The 16,056-nt window shown below is 43.7% G+C and overlaps 1 protein-coding gene across 15 annotated transcripts in view; it reads left to right on the top strand.

Moving 5' to 3' along the window:
- Nucleotides 1-16,056, top strand: part of Tenm4 (teneurin transmembrane protein 4) — a 2,824,428-nt gene that overhangs the window by 2,280,824 nt on the left and 527,548 nt on the right. The gene's annotated exons all lie outside the window — the stretch shown is intronic.

Raw genomic sequence — 16,056 nt, 5'->3', positions numbered from 1 at the left:
TTCAGAGCTAAACCAAGCCAGTCAATATAAGACATTGAAACCTAAGAAGAAAACTAGACTCATTTCCTTTAGCCTTTCAGGGGATCATGGAGAACATTAACAGAAGAACCAGGAACAGAATTGGTGCCTAAGTAATGATGGTTGCATAAGCCCCTTGCCAAGAGTTGGGTGCAGGTTTGAGTGGGTAGAAACATTAAAGCATTTGGGCTATGGCAACTCAACCCCCTTGCACAACTCTGTCACTAGCTCCGTGGCCAGGTACTGCATTATCCTGGGACTGAGGGGCTTCCCATGCACAAGGTCCAGTTTACAAAGCTCATGGCAGAAATGACCTACTAGACAGCTTCCCACCACATACCTGCCTCATCAGACAGGAGCACTGGCCCCTGTGCCTCATGGCAAATTTTCATTCAATTATAGCCTCTTTGGAGCCCAGGTGATTACAAATTGACCTGGCTGTGCTCTCTAAGCTGTCTCATTTTCTTTTTTTCTTTTTCTTTGGTTCTAGAAAGGAAAATCCAGTCTCAGGAAATGTCATTTTCATAGCCAAGTTATTCTTTGATCAAAGGGTCACAGGAAGAGGAATGGTAGGGCTGGGCAAGGTTGGGCATGGTCTGGGTCTGAGTCCCTCCAGCAAGTCTGCATCTGCAGTGGGGGTGCTGGGAGGAGCGAGGGACCCTCTGGTGATAATGAGGGCAGCCTAGAAGAGCTTTGAGCCAGCACCAGGAAGTACTCTGTCTGAAGAGGGAGGCGGGAGTTGAACTAAAGCAAATGGTGGTTCCCTGAATCCATAATACTATTTCACTGCATGAGGCACAGGAGCTGCCAGCTGGGCCACAAGGAAGAATAAGGCAGCTCTCCACCTTCCCTGGAGGGCTTCGCTGGATTCCAGTGGGTTTTCTATTCTATGATCATCAGTCAAATACCTTCTTTAACTATAGTTTATTCTCTAAAATCAAGCAAATAGAAAGGATTTGTAGAGTGGTTGTGAAAACTAAAATAATGCATACAAAATATATCTAACACATTTGCAGGAATAAAGAGAGTTCATCAAAGGGCTGCTGGCTTGGAATGTAGCTCAGTGATGAATTTCTTGGTTCAATCCCCAACAGTGAAAAAAGAAAGAAAAGAAGGAATGAAGGCAGGAAAGAAAGAAAAGAAAAAAGACCAGAACTGACCTCTGGTAATTTCTAATGGACCAGAGAAGTGAAGAAAAACATCCCTGAGTGCACAGCTAGTGAATGGTAAAGCCAAGTCTGAAACTCCACGTCAGCTGCTCATCTTGGGCTTGTTTCTTTTCAGTTGAGCATGAGCGATTGGCTTACCTTGACTCGTGGGTGGATGCCTCAGTCTATGGACTCAATGCAGGATCACATGCTTTAAAAGAGACCAACAGTTTTGCCTGGACCTCCCTGGTTGAAATAACTGCATCTGCCTAAGCCCCCGGCTCTGTTAGAAGACAAGGATTATGTGATGTGCTGGGAAGCCTGGCCATCTATTGGTATTTAATGGATTCACTGTCAGTAAAGATTTTGTGGGGCAAGAAGCTGATAGGATTTAGAGATGTAGGCAGGAAACTTCTCACATTTGAAAACATATATTTTACAAGTCAAGGCCACTTTTGCCTCCTGCAAATCTGACCTCATGAAATAAAGCCCTGTCCTGGTCCTCACAGATGAAGGACCAGAGGTGGTATAGAGTTGTTGCAAGGGGCCAACCTTTGCTTTCACAAAGACTTGAGTTGGAAAGGAGTTCCCACAGCCCCAGCATGGAGAAGAAGAGAGACGGAAGGAGGCAATGCTTCTGAGCATACATCATGCCAGCTCACCTGGACCAATGTGGAGGCACACTGGTTCTCTCAACCCTTTGCATGGTCCATAGGAGTGTGGGTGTGTTTGACCCTATTTTATGAGTAAACCAAAGGTCACCAAGGTTAAATGTTTTTGTCCAAGGGATCATCATCAGTTACTGATACAAAGCCCTGTTCAACTCCAAAGCCCTTTCCATCTAGGCATGTGACAAGCCACCCAACCTCTATCCTCCTTTTCTCACCAATGTAAGGGAGATAACATTAAATTTTCCACTCACCCAGTCTGTATCAAGTGACCCTTCACCTCACAGGTATCTGCAGGAAGAAGGCTAGAATTCTTCCACCTGAGCAGGCTCATGTTTTTCAGGCTGTTTGCACCCCCGATACTGGTGGATTCTCAGATGACAAGCCTTTTGAACATCCGCCAGGATCTCAACCCTTCTAATTAAAACCACATTATCCGTGATGATTCTTAATGATAGCATTTGTGGAGTCGGGATGCTCTCTGGTCTCAAGTTCAGTTTTGAAATTTTCCTTTCTGAACAGCACATGACATGGCCTTGATAATGGGTCAGGTGGAGATTCTATGTGACCTACTTTGATAGCCTGTGTGTTCTCTTTTACTTCAGAAACCTCTACTTGGAGAGGCTCAACCTGCCTGGCAGATTGTTTGGTGCACAGGTGTCAAAGATACAAGTCAATTATTTCTAGTTTATTATTTTTATTTTATTAGCTGAGGTCTCCTCATCCTCCACCCTTCCAAGGTATAAGTGGAAGGAAGCGAATGGATTAGGACTCACCAGCCATCATCACTATTAGGCTTCAGGGGGCACTTCTGGCTGATGTCCATTTCCTCTAGCTGAGGACCCTGACATCACCAGGCATGTGGTAAGCTCCAGGCTCTAGGTTCACCTAAAACTAGAAGAGACTGAAGACAGAAGAACTGGGTAATGTGTCTGCAGGAATTGACCTATTTTCTTTACTTCTGAATAGGTTTGAAAAAATTTTTAAATAAGCTCTTTAAGAAATGGCCTAACATCCCTTTGAGACATACCATCTAGTTGAGAGGCTGCTAGGGTTTTCACTTGTACCTTGGAATGGTGGAGCTTGAAGAACCCACAGCTAAGGCAATAACAATAATAAAATAGTTGACATGTATTTTTGACACCCATGTCTCCAACCCCCTGAGGTTAGTGCCTCCTATTGGATCAACCCAACCACAAAGATTTTGTGGGGCAAGAAGCTGATAGGATTTAGAGATGCAGGCAGGAAACTTCTCACATTTGAAAATGGATGTTTTACAAGTCAAGGCCACTTTTGCCTCCTGCAAATTTGACCTCATGAAATAAAGCAGAAGGAAAGGAATACTGCTGCTATTACTCTAAACGGCCAGCATCCTGGGCTGCAGAAAAGCCAGGAAAGGTAGAGCAATGTGCCAGCTTAGTAGCCTCTGAACTGTGGGCCCCAGTCTCATAATGGAGGTCTAGTTCCTTAGAGCACTGACCAAGGCCCATTGTGATTGGTCCTCATATTCCTTTCCAGTCTACCTCCTCCCACCTATGCTTAGAAATGCTGAACTACTGGCATTACTTGAACATTATCCTTCGTCAGGCCAGCCCCCCTGCCTGGAAAGCCTCTGCCTTTGCTCACCACCCTGTCTCCATATCCCTACCATGCCAACTCCTACTCATCTTTTGAAACACAGCTTTCTGGAGGAAACCTTGTGATTCTGGTGAGGTGAGGGGCAGTCCACTCAGCTCACACTATAGTAGATTTCCTGCCATGTCTTGCTCATTTGGGCCACTCCATGTGGGCTGGAACAGAGTAGTAGCTTAGTAATTGTGCCATGACTAGGTGGATGGATGAATGAGGATGTAGAAGACCTGAGCTTCTACCTTACTCATCAGAAAGTCCCAGAGCCCATTGGCAGTCATGAAATCTGAAGGTGGACCACGTGAGGTTCAGAGACCAGGCAGGAGCTTTAGGAATTGGAATCCAAGATGCAAAATAATTGCTCAAAGGCTGGATTCCTATTGCATCCAGACAAATCTGGTAAGGACAGTCTTAAAGACCCAATCTTCTGAATCCTTTCCACTCTGAAGTAGGACTTCCCATTGGTTCTCTTGTAGTTGTTAGCATCTTGCAAATTCTTGCTGATAGGTTGGTTTCTCAGTAGTTTGATGCAGTTGTCAAACCTTGCTCTAGTGTTGGGCAACCCTGGCTTGGGATTCCAGTTCTACTGATTCCTAGTAATATGATCTTAGGCAAAGAGATTATACATGAGGTTGTTAGGGTCAATGCTCTTAGGGGGTGGCATGGAGAGATGCTTCTACTCTTCTGGAAAATGAGGACATTGAATGAAACGATAAAGGTAAGTGCAGGAAACATGGCATACTTCAAAGGGGCCCCTGAGGAGAGTTCAAAAAAGGCAGGTTGTCTAGACACCAATAAGGGAAGCAGAGCACCCCAGTATTAGCCACAGCAGGACCATCCACCACACCCAGGACTAAATGGAAAGGGGTGGGAGGAATTACTGCTCAAGAGCTGTAGCTACAAAAGATGCTACAGAGGAGCCACAGCCTTGGGTAGAGGAAAAAGCCCCTGTTAACCTGTACCTAGCAGGGAAAAATTGGGAATAAATATTCCAGCTCTGTCTTCTCCAACCCCCCGAGGTTAGTGCCTCCTATTGGATCAACCCAACCACAAAGCAGAAGGAAAGGAATACTGCTGCTATTACTCCAAACGGCCAGCATCCTGGGCTGCAGAAAAGCCAGGAAAGGTAGAGCAAGCCCTCCAAACCCAGCTCTGTCAAGTTCTCAGGCAGGGCTGTCATTCCCTCGTCTTATCAGTCCCTCCACCTTGACAGAAAAAGGGATGGAAGAGAAGATCAAAGGACTCTGAGCGTGTTCTTTATAGGTCCTCACAAGAGTATGTTAGGGATGAAGTTGAAATGGGGAGAAAGAATAAAGGATTTTTAATTTTGATTATCTGTGGATTTCTTTTATCCGTGTTATCTCTTTCCGCCAGTAGCTGGGATCACTGACACCTCATTGCCTCCCTTAACTTTGGCTCTTCGACGTGCTGAATGCACATCAAAGGTGCTTTTGTAAGGAGCTATGTGCCGTCATTTTTAATTAATTTTAGTTTTATTTTTACATTTGATCTAATGGAGTCAAATGAATCTTTATTGCTCAGATATTCCTAACTGGCTAAATAGGTCAGCTTTCCAGAAGGAGTTCTCTGAACCTCTTTGCATGTATAAATAACTTCCGTTAGCAGATTCCAGGCTCTATAGAAGACCTGGCTGCAGGGGTCTGAGAGGGACACTTGAGCAAGGTGTGAGAAGAAAAGGCTACGTGGGCCTCATAACGGCAGCATCCCAGGAGGCCCTTCAACGGGTGCTACTGACTGGGGGTACTGTGCTGGTGCTGAGCGGAGAAGGAGACAGAGGGATACCCATGTTGGCATCTTACAACTCCATGGGAAAATAAACATGAACACTTGCGATGAAAATTTAGCAGCTACCTTGCTCATTCTTCCTGAACCTACCCTAACTGTGGGAAGATTTTCCCCATGCCCATACCTGCGTGGTAACTTTAAGAGCTTTCCTGTCACTTATGAGCCATGCTTCGTAATCCCTGCAGGACCCTCTTACTGGGCTTTGTCCACTGTTGTCCTTGGATCCCTGCCACTTTTTGCCACCTGGAAGTTGCCTGATGCCCCTTCAGTTCCCACCACAGCTTTTGCGCATACAAATCCATCTGTCCTACCCTGACTTCCACCATCTCCTTCCTCATCCCAGTTTCTTCTTTTTTCTGATTATCCCCAGGACAGAACAACCCTGGCCTGTCAAAGAAACCCACTGGGGTAATTCAAACTCCTCCCTTCCTAGGAGCCTCACCCCCCCCCCACTCCTGCCACTGCCCCTCTATGTTTGACTCTCCTCCTCTCTTCCAGCCTCAGCTGCTTCCCTGTCACCTTGCCTGGATGGCACTTGAGCAAATAATAATAAACTCCTAATATTATAGTCTGGCTGGGGTTGTGGCTCAGTGGTAGAGCGCTTGACTAGCACATGTGAGGCACTGGGTTTGATCCTCAGCACATAAAAATAAATAAATAAAATAAAGGTGTTGTGTCCATCTACAACTCAAAAGAAAATTAAACAAAAATATTGTAGTAAGTTGTGACATTTGTTAGATTTTCTTAACATGTGAAAGGGTAAGGAAAATAAAAGAAATCTTTATACTTGCTGCCCTGGTAACTCCTCTTGTATGGGGGTGCAGAGGGCAGGGTTCAGGGTCAGAAAAAGCAGAGTTCAGAAAGATGCAGGGGAACGTAGGCTCTGATCAGCTTCCTAGTTGTCTATCCCCACAGCTGACCACTGTAGGGGAGTTTCTTACTATTCCAAGAAAAAGAAAAGGAGAAAGTTTACACCTGTGTTTTATTTACATCAAAGAGATGCCTCCATCCTCTGTTCTCTGCTCAGCATAGCTCCTGGACTACATACTGGGCGTTATTTCACTATGGCCACCTACAAAGCTCACTCATTCCTGTGAATTGCTGTGTACTTGTCCATTGTTGGAATGTACCAGGGGTTAGTTGCACACACCTACTTAGGCATTTCTAGGGTTTTTTGTTTGTTTGTTTTGTTTTTTGCTAGTATGGATAACTCTTTAATGAACTTGTAAGTCTATATTGTCATATTTTAGAGTGTGGTTATAACTGGAGAATAATTTTCTAATAATCAAGTGGATGGACCAAATGTTTTTAATTTTGATGGATATTCCAAATTGTCCTGCAAAAAGCTTTCCCAGTGGACGCCCACATCAATAATCTCTGAGAGGGCCCTTTCCTATGGGCAAACAATGGAAATTCTCAAGCTTTTGTATTTTTGTCAACCTAACATGGAAAAAAAATGGCATTTTATTGTGTTTTTTTTTTGATCTGTATTTCTTTAATTATCCGTGCAACCAAACATCTTTTCATATGTTTATTAGCTGTTTGTATTTGTTCTTCCCTGAATAGAATGTTTTTATCCTTTGTCTATTTTTCTTTCTACTGGATGGGAAATAAATTTTAAATTGTTTTGTGAAATCAAAAGCAGGATCCAAATCTCAAGTATTTCATCACCGATTTTATTTCAGTTTGTTTTGAGATGCCAAATCAAAGGGGGAGGGATGAGGGTCTAAACGTCTTTATATTCTGCTGCTTGCACAGGGGACCCTCTCTACCCTCTCAGCATGGCCTGTCATTCCCACACCAAGTAGAACAAGACAATGAATTATTTAGGATCCCATCAGGTCAGAGGGAAAGCTATACCAATCAAACCGTTCTCTGGCAGCCGCTAAATACCAGGCGCTATGACACAGATCGGCTCTGTTCCATCCATCTAGATGAGGGCTTCAACAACTGCTCACTGAGAACCTCTGCAGGTCCCATCCTTGACACCATCTGATGGACCATGAAGGTCACCAGCAAGCCAAAGAGGAGTCTGACAGGCTGTGATTATTTTCCACTCCAGGGCAGCATGGTTTTCTTCCCCTGGCATGAAGGGGACTCACCTTCTGGGCAAGTTCTTGATACAGCAGAAACCTCCTAAAGGGGAAATGAGCCTCTTCCGGGACTTTGACGTGCTTGCCCAGCCTTCTATGGTCAGATCCTGAGGGTGAGTTTGGATGAGTACAGGTGATGAGCTAGGCCCCGTAGATGGGTTGTTATCAGTTTGTCTACTCATTCATCTGTTCTTACATCAATACAATAAACACTGCCGAGATGCAGTTTGGTAAAGGTCTTAAATGTTCAGATATTAGAAATAGGGTAAGTCTTAGTTCTTAAAATTTACTTGAGTGACACTGGGTAAGTAGTGTTCCTTCTTGTGGCCTTTGGGTTTTCCTTATGGCAAAATGGGGTCAGCAAAACCCACCAGGGAGCTGCGTAGTTGGTTGAGCAAATACATGTATTAAGTAACTGTTGCCACAATCGTGCTGTATTAATGAGCCACTTGAAAATTCAGAGACTTAAAATGATAATTTATTCCTGCTCATGATTCTGGGAGTCAGCTAAGGTTTGCTGATGGACAGTGGGCTGGCAGGGTTTGGCTCCAGTCTGCAGGGGGTGGATCCAGGGGCTTCATGAGATTTTCCTCCTCCCTGGACCAATGAATCAGCAGGGGGCGTATGTTCCTCATGGCAGTGGCAGGGGAACAGAGGACCAGCTCCACAGTGGAAAGTCATATATAAGTGTTTCCACACATTATATCTGTTAGCATCCTGTTGGCCAAAGCAAGTCACATCACTAGACCAAAAGGTAGCAGTATAAGGGTATGCACTCTGCCTCTAGTAAAAGTATTGAGAAGTCTAGGGCACAGAGCACAAGGAGAACTGTGAAGAATCAGGAATGATCATGCAGTCTGACACTCAGGTAGCTCCAGGCACCCAGCAAGTGCCCTAGTTTTCTGGCAAGTGCTCCAGAGAGAACAACTTGACAGAACTGTTCCTCCATGGATGACTGCTACCTCCTGAGCTGCTTTCAATCCATGATTCTATTTATTTCTTCATTCTTAATTTTTCAGCTTACCAAACATTGATCCCTTTAAGACAATGAAAGGAAACCAACACTGAGAGATTTCACTTTTTTTTTTTCTCTGCCACCTTTTGTCCATAGTTTCATGTCCCTGGTCATCCTCAGTTCTCATTTCCTCAAATCCATCCTCTCCTCCATTACTCCCTCTGAAATCGCCATGAGCTGTATATTGATCTCATTTATCCTCCTTTGTTGTAACGGATCTGTCCTGTTTTCCATCTATTCCCATGTGCTGCATTATGGGAAATTTCCACAAGCCTATTTTTGAGTTCCCTAAATCTCCCTTTAGCTGTACTTAATCTGCTATTTCATTCAGCGCCTGAATTTTAATCTTAATGACTGTGGATGTTTTTTTTTTTTTTCATTTCTCACATTTTACTTGGTTATTTTTCAAAACTGCTTTTATGTTTTCATAGTTGAAAGAACATAGTCTTGTTCTTTTAATATAATTTTATCCCTTCATTTATCTTTTTAGTCATTTAAATACATCCATAATCTCTCAGATTATTTTAGTATTTCAAGGGTGTTAGCTTCCTTGCACTTGCTGGTGAAGAGTTCTTGGGTGATTTATCATTTTCTGTAAGCTCATCTCCTGTTTCTTTTGCTTTGTTTTTCCAGTGTGATTTTTCTACCTGCAAAGTTATAGAAATGCCCCTACAGAATCTATGGGACTATTTTCTGCCAGATTTGACCAAACACCACAGAAGGTCCACTGGTTGTGGGCCAACTTTCATGTTAACTTCTTGGTTTAGGGTGCTAGTAACTCGTAAGTATTCTAAATTTGGACTTCAGAGTTTTTCTGTATTGAGGAAAAATCTTTTTCTCTATTCAAACACCTGAGCAGAAGCAAATTTCTAGTGCTCCTATGTGGCTGAATAGACAGAATCTCATACTTTGAGGGAAGAAAAGCTTCCAAGATCCAGGCCTTATGCTGGGATCTTGGCACTCTTTTCTAATTCTCTGACTCACATGATCATGTGGTCATTGATGTATCCAGGTCTACATGTCGTCTGTGCTGGTGGGGCCACCATGGTGTCAGTTTTTTTCACCTAACGCTCTAGTTAAATATCCCTTACTTGGTTTTTTTCCTTTCAATTTCATTTTGTCTCAAATTTCTGGATGGTTTGATGGGAAGGGAAAGCCATACATCTAATCCTCCATATTGCCAGAACCCAACACTTACAGCTTCTCAAAAAACCACTAATGGGTCCTTGTATTTTAAGCTTCTTCCCAAGACATTGCCCACAGAAATACATGTTCACTGAATAATTGACTAGCGAGGCACCTGTTGGATTTTAAAAGCAATTGAGAATTTAAGCTCTGCCTAGCAAGTTACTGTCTAGAGTTGCCTTCTATTGACTCCTGTAATAATTAGAATTTCAATTATTCATTTTCAATTAGAAGCATGGCATAATGATCACAAATGTCATTAAGAAATTTAATTGTGTCTAATGTTAGATTGATAGAAGGCAATATTTTCTGGGACAACAGGCATCCTCAATTAGAAGAGCAAAAGTTATAGGAGAACTTTTGAAAGATGCTAAAAGGAATGTAGAGCCGTGGGGTTAGCCTTCAGTGGCACAAGAATGTGTGATTCTGTTTTCTAGTTAAGACAACAGTATGCAGTCTGATAACTCCCAGGTGCAACATAGAAAGTCACTACCTATAGCCTTGGCAGGTTACCTCAATTCGAACAGAAACAATGGCTGTGTGGCAACAGAAGAGACTTAAGTTGACTTAACCAAATTCCATTTGTGCCCGCCTGGTGCCTAGTGCCTTGCTTAAATCTATGGTTAGATTGCCTCAGTCTCACAACCACCTTTCTAGGTATTTTCTTAGATGAAAATTAGTGGAGACACAAATATCGTATTGGAAGTCATTGATGCATAGCAATGGTGTTAGTAATGAATGAATGATGGTGCAACTCATGCAGACAGGAATTGGTTACTCAGCTCCAACTCTGTCAGTTAAGGGGACAATCAGCTTACATACATTTCTTAGTTTCGTCTTCCAGTTCACTTCCTGAGATTACTCCTGTTGGAACCATGGGGGAAACTAGCTAAGAGAAGCTGGGTAAATTGCTCAAGGCCACAGAGCTAGAGAGTAGCAGTTGTAAAATCTGCTGGATCTTTGTTGTTGTTTTTGTTGTTGTTGTTTTGTTTTGTTTTGTTTTGTTTTTGTTAACACTGTGTATTGAGAAAGCAAGAAAGTTGGAGTAGAGTTTTGAAATAAAGCAGATAGATGTTTTGATATGTTCATGTAGCTCAGGGATTTTTGTTTATTCGTTTTACAGAGGGGTTGAGGGAGCATAATTCCAATTTTTCAGGAGAATTTCACATGGCTTCATTTGCTGGAGAGATGGATTTGAAATAGCACCCAGCACTATACTTGGCATATAGTAGGGGCTTAATAAATACAGACTTCGTCATTCATTAGTGATTCAGTTGCTAGCTGAGGGGTCACACTAATTTCTTTTAAAAGATGGACTAGAATCATGATAAAAAAAAATGCATGGGCTAGGTTGGTATTAGAGAGAACTTATGTTCAAATCTTGGCTGTTGTGTTTACTAGCTCTGTGCCTGTGACCAGGTGAATGAAATCTTTCTGTGCCTCAGTTTTCTCACCTGTAAAATGGTGCACTTAGAATAGTCTGTACAGATAGTAAGTACTAGATAAAAGTTATTGTTTTGTTGTAAGCACTCAAGAAAATGGGGCTTATAATTAACAAATTGTCATGCATGCCACTAAGGTTGTGTTAATGATGCTGAAGATCGGGTACAAACCTAGATCCCACAGGTAGCATCATGAGGTTGAAACTCAGACCTTCTTCCTCTTTTCCTGTATTTCTTTCCTACTTTTCTGGAAACCTGGTAACCATTTTCTGATGTCCCAAAGAGGACGACAGGGGAGGAAACACATCAGAAGGAATGGGATAAGAGAGGGGAGACTTGTCTTCCCACAAAAGGAACAAAAATGGCCCTTTATTCAAAGTCTCTGCTGAAAGGGAAAAATCCTCTGCAGAAAAAGTTGACCACATCCAATGGAAGATGCTGTGGTTTCCATGGCAATTAATGGTGTTAAGTGCACTTCATAACTGAGAGGTCTCTGTGAAGGTGCAGGAGGAAGAAAGAGAAAGGCGTGCATGTTTTTTTAAAAATAGTATTTGAAGGTGCTTTTTTTTTTTTTTTTCCTTGAAAATCCTTTCACTGCCTCGATTGGGCAGGAATTTGATTTTCGAATTCTTGGGAGGATGTGCAAAATGACTTTAGCAACAGAATTAGAGCTACAGTGGAAACACCCAAAGTAGGCTTTCCTCCAGGCAAGGAGGACACTTCTGAAAGAAGCTTCCTACCTTCACTCCAGAGCTGTCCTCCAGCCCTGGTGGGAATTCTCTAACCATGGTCCCAGGCCATCAAGAGAAGGCTCCCCTTGCTCTAGTGCCCACAACTGTGGGACCTCAGCAGAGAGAGGTTTGCAGGACCCCTGCTCTAACTCCCAAGTCATAGAGGCCACTAAGTAAAAAATTAGTTAACCAGTACGTACTTATGAAATGCCTACTGAGTGCCAGGTACTTTGTTTGGTACCTCTACACAGGTACCTCATGTAATTCTGAAGAGAATGAGAGTCTCTCCTTTTGGAGGGGCCTGAGCCTCAGAGGAACTTAATGAAGTTCTACCAGGGCCTCTGACACTTTTAGGAAGGCCACCACCAAGCTCCAGAAGAGCTTTGTCATCTGGGGCTCTTCAGTCTTCAACAAGACAACAGGTTTGACCCTGTGCCTTTATACGGTGCCAGAGGACAAACTGTGGAGAAAAGCAGGGCTTCCATGTCCAGACCAAGGTATAGGCCATTCTGCTGCCATCACCCTTCACCTCAGTTTACTTATCTATGAAGCAGAGATGAAGGAACACATAACCTGAGGCAATGTTCAAGTGCTCTGGGAGTCCAGAAAATTCCCTCATCTTAGTTCAGTCCTTTAGTTCTAAAACACATTTCTGAAGAATGTGAGCCTGGTGGGGAAAAGGGACATTTAGTATAATAGAAATGGCACCAGAGCATCGCCTGGGACAGATGTGGGCTAAATCCTGGCTCTGACACTTCCTGGCTGGGAGACACATTCGCATATTTCCACCACCATGGAATAAATTATTAATGGCTACATTGCAATGCTTTTGTAAGGATTAGGGATAATGAACATAAACACCCAATGCGGGATCTGGACCAGCCAGGTCCTCAGGAAGCAGTAGCTGAAATGACCATGATTTCTGCTGTCAGAAAGGAAAGACAGGGCCTCTGGGCCACTCTCCAGTGGAGGCCTGGAGTCAGCCCACCCTTTTGGTTGGCCAAATTCTGTCTGCCCGGTGCCTAAATGTCTCAGATTAGATGGAGATATTCTAGAGTCCCCATTACAGAAGAAGCCTTGTCTTTTTGTTATGTGGCTTTTGAATTTTTCATTGTGAAACACAATATTCATACAGAAAAATATATGCACATCTATTGCCCGGTCCAACAAATAATCGCAAAGTGAGCACCTTGTCGCCACTGCCCAGGATCAAAACAGGACATTTATGATGCCCTCGGAGCTTTCTTGAGCCCCTCCCAAGAAACAAAGCTCTCATTGTCCCTCAGCCCCTCCTGTGGGTGGCCACCACCCACATATTGCTTTTCTTCATTGTTTCAACATCGACCTTGTGACCCAAACAATATAACTGAGTTTTCCTGTTTCTGTACTTCCTATGAATGAAGTCACACCATGCGTAGTCCTTTCTGGCCATCTTTGCTCAACTCCATGCTCTTCAGATTCTTTCCATGTGTGCATAGTTCAGGTTGTTCCTTTGTGATATTCCATTGAACGAGTCCAGAAATTATCCATTCCACCATTGTGGGGGCATGTTTTCAGTGTAACAAATGATGGTGCTAAGGAAAATTCTGTACAAGTCTTCTCGGTATGCCTGTCTGTTTACACCTAGGAATGAAATTGCTGCTTCCTAGGCCTGGTGTCTTCAACTTTGCTGAACAACACCCAATTATTTTCCAAAGTGCACTGCCTTGTCTTTTTATTAACTTACGCTGTAGATCAGCCAGTCTCAGAGAGGCCCCAGTTTCTTCGCCTCTAAAATCTGAGAAATAGAAGTCCTCTAACAAGGTTCTTATAAAGATAGAATAAAATAACTTTTTTGTGTGTGTTTAGCACATGCCCAGCATAGAGGAGGGTCTTTCATACTAGCTAACATTTATTGAGCACCCACAAATGTGGCCCCTTTGCCCTTTCTGTGCTTATCTGTGGATTTGCACCTAAAATTATGTAAAGAATTAATCTCTTCCTCTGCTTTCTTTCTCTGTTTCAGATTTAAGGTCCTCTACCCCACTACCATGATACTTTTATTTTTCTTTCTTCCTTCCATCTTTTTAAAGTATTATGATCTATGTGCTTATCATGCGGCATCCGATTTAACTTGTTCAACAATGCCATGATACCAGTTCCATTATCACCCCTGATTTTTGGGTGAAGAAACTAAGGTACAGAGAAGTGATGTGACTGGCCTAGGTCCCCCGATAGTAAGTGGTGCAGTCAGGGACCCTGTGTCACCTTCTTTTCCAGGCAGGGCAGCCAGCTAGCACTCTGCATGAAGGATGTGTGCCTACCTATCAGCCTCCTAGTTTGGGTTTGGTTATTGGAATCTTGGCTGTCACCTTACAAGGTTCCCTCCTTCAGTGTGTGTAGAGAGATGAGGAGACTGAGAAACGTTATTAAGGCTGTCAAATAAGCAACAGTTGTGGGGCTCTCCTGCTAATCTGCAGTGACTTAAGAATGCGGGGATACTGCATTCAGCCAGCCCAGAAAATTCAGTCCAGTAGGAAAGCAGTCATGACTGTAAACAGCTGTCATAGGAGGACATAGTTTTCTGAACTCAGAGCTGACAATAAAGGGCCATGAAGTTTAAAGTCCTTCTGCCTAGAGAAATCCAGGAAGGCTGGCTGGAGGAGGTGCTCTTCAAGGCCTCACTTCCTCTAGATGCCTTTTGCTGGGACAGGGTAAATCACTTTATAGAAGACTTTTTCTCTAGGCAGCCACCTCTGGGGGCTCTGCCTTCCTTCAGCCTGGAGGTCTCTGGTTGCCTAAGAAGAGTCCCAGGCAAAGACTACACTCCTTGCTATGAGTCTTCTTCCCTGACTTCCCTTCCCCCACCTCTCCCCAGGTCTGCAAGGGACACAGGCTTGTGAAAGAGATGACTGTTTGTTTTATAACAGGAGCTTAACATGATTCATTTCAGATTCCCCAAGGACTTTTGTAAAGTTTGGACTGAGTCATAATATATTTTTTATTAAACTCCAAGACCCAACAAGCAGGAAGCTCTGTTCGACAACATAATATAACTGATGTACTGCAAAGCGGCTTTTTATGGGTGAGTCCTCAAGCTGCTCCAGAAATCCTCTGGCCTCTCCTATCACCGCCTGATTCTGGAGGGAGATTAAAAGGGGTTTGGAGACTTGTCATTTCACCCCCACCCCCTAACCACCACCACATGCACACATGTACACATATATAACACACATGCACACATATATAACATGCGTGCACATGCTGTCCCTCTAAATGCCACAGTTAAAAGCTGAGAATCTTAGGACAGAGCGACACCCATTCCAGACCCTTCCAAGGGCCTAATATGTTCTTCCAAACACAGAGAGGCCCAAAGGGCAACATCTGAGCAGGGGAAACTGCTCCCCACCCACCCAGAGAGTGTAGGGTTATAATGTAGGGCAATGATTCTCAAAGGGTGGTCCTGGGTCAGCAGCAGCAGTGGTGGCAATAGCTGCATCACCTTGAACTTCATTAAACACAAATTCTGAGGCCCTATCCAATACTACTCAGTCACAAGCTCTGGGGTTGAACCTAGCAATTTGTGTTTGAAGGGGATTTCCAGGAGATTTTGGTGCTTGCTAAACTTTGAGAACCACTGGTACAAGGGGCCTTCTACTCAAAGTATAGTCTCTGTACCAGCAGCCTCAGCATTGCCTGGCAACTTGTTGGAAATGCAGACACTCAGCCCTACCCCAGGCCATTCAGAATCCATATTTTAGCAAGACCTCCAGTTGAATCCCATTCATATTAAAGTTTAAGAAACACTATTGTAGCCACCATTGGACTTAGGGATCTCTGCTGGGCACATAACTTCTGAGCCTTATTCTCTTGGCTGGACCCTGGATTGGTGCGTGGGAACTCTGCGCCCACTCCTGGTTGAAACCAGGGTTGGAGGGATATCTGTCTCCCACAGCCCCAGCCTCACAGAGGTGCATAGAACCTTCCTTCCCGCTTCTCCCTGGTGACCGTGTGACCTCTTGCTCCTCGGACCCTCACCCTCTCTAGTGACAGGGGCTGTATTCTTGCAGCCCTCCCACTGCTTGTGTTTCTGCTCTTTCTCATGATTAAATATCCCCTGGAGCACGTTGCTGGAGTTCTCTGATTGTACTGTGGAAAAGCTCACGTGGTTTTCACTTTGAAGTGTTTCATTTCTTTGTTTAAATCCAGCATTGCCCTCTGATTGGGGCATATCCAGTGACCTTAGAGTACAAATCATAAAGAGTTTCTCCAGGACCATTCAAAATAGACCCCAGAGTCCACTGTATGGGGATGTGTTTGAGTACAGCTGTTAGGTACGCAC

The sequence above is a fragment of the Ictidomys tridecemlineatus genome, chromosome 4 (assembly GCF_052094955.1).
Source record: "Ictidomys tridecemlineatus isolate mIctTri1 chromosome 4, mIctTri1.hap1, whole genome shotgun sequence".
NCBI classification, from domain to species: Eukaryota; Metazoa; Chordata; class Mammalia; order Rodentia; family Sciuridae; genus Ictidomys; species Ictidomys tridecemlineatus.
This window is presented reverse-complemented; position numbering and strand designations above follow the sequence as displayed.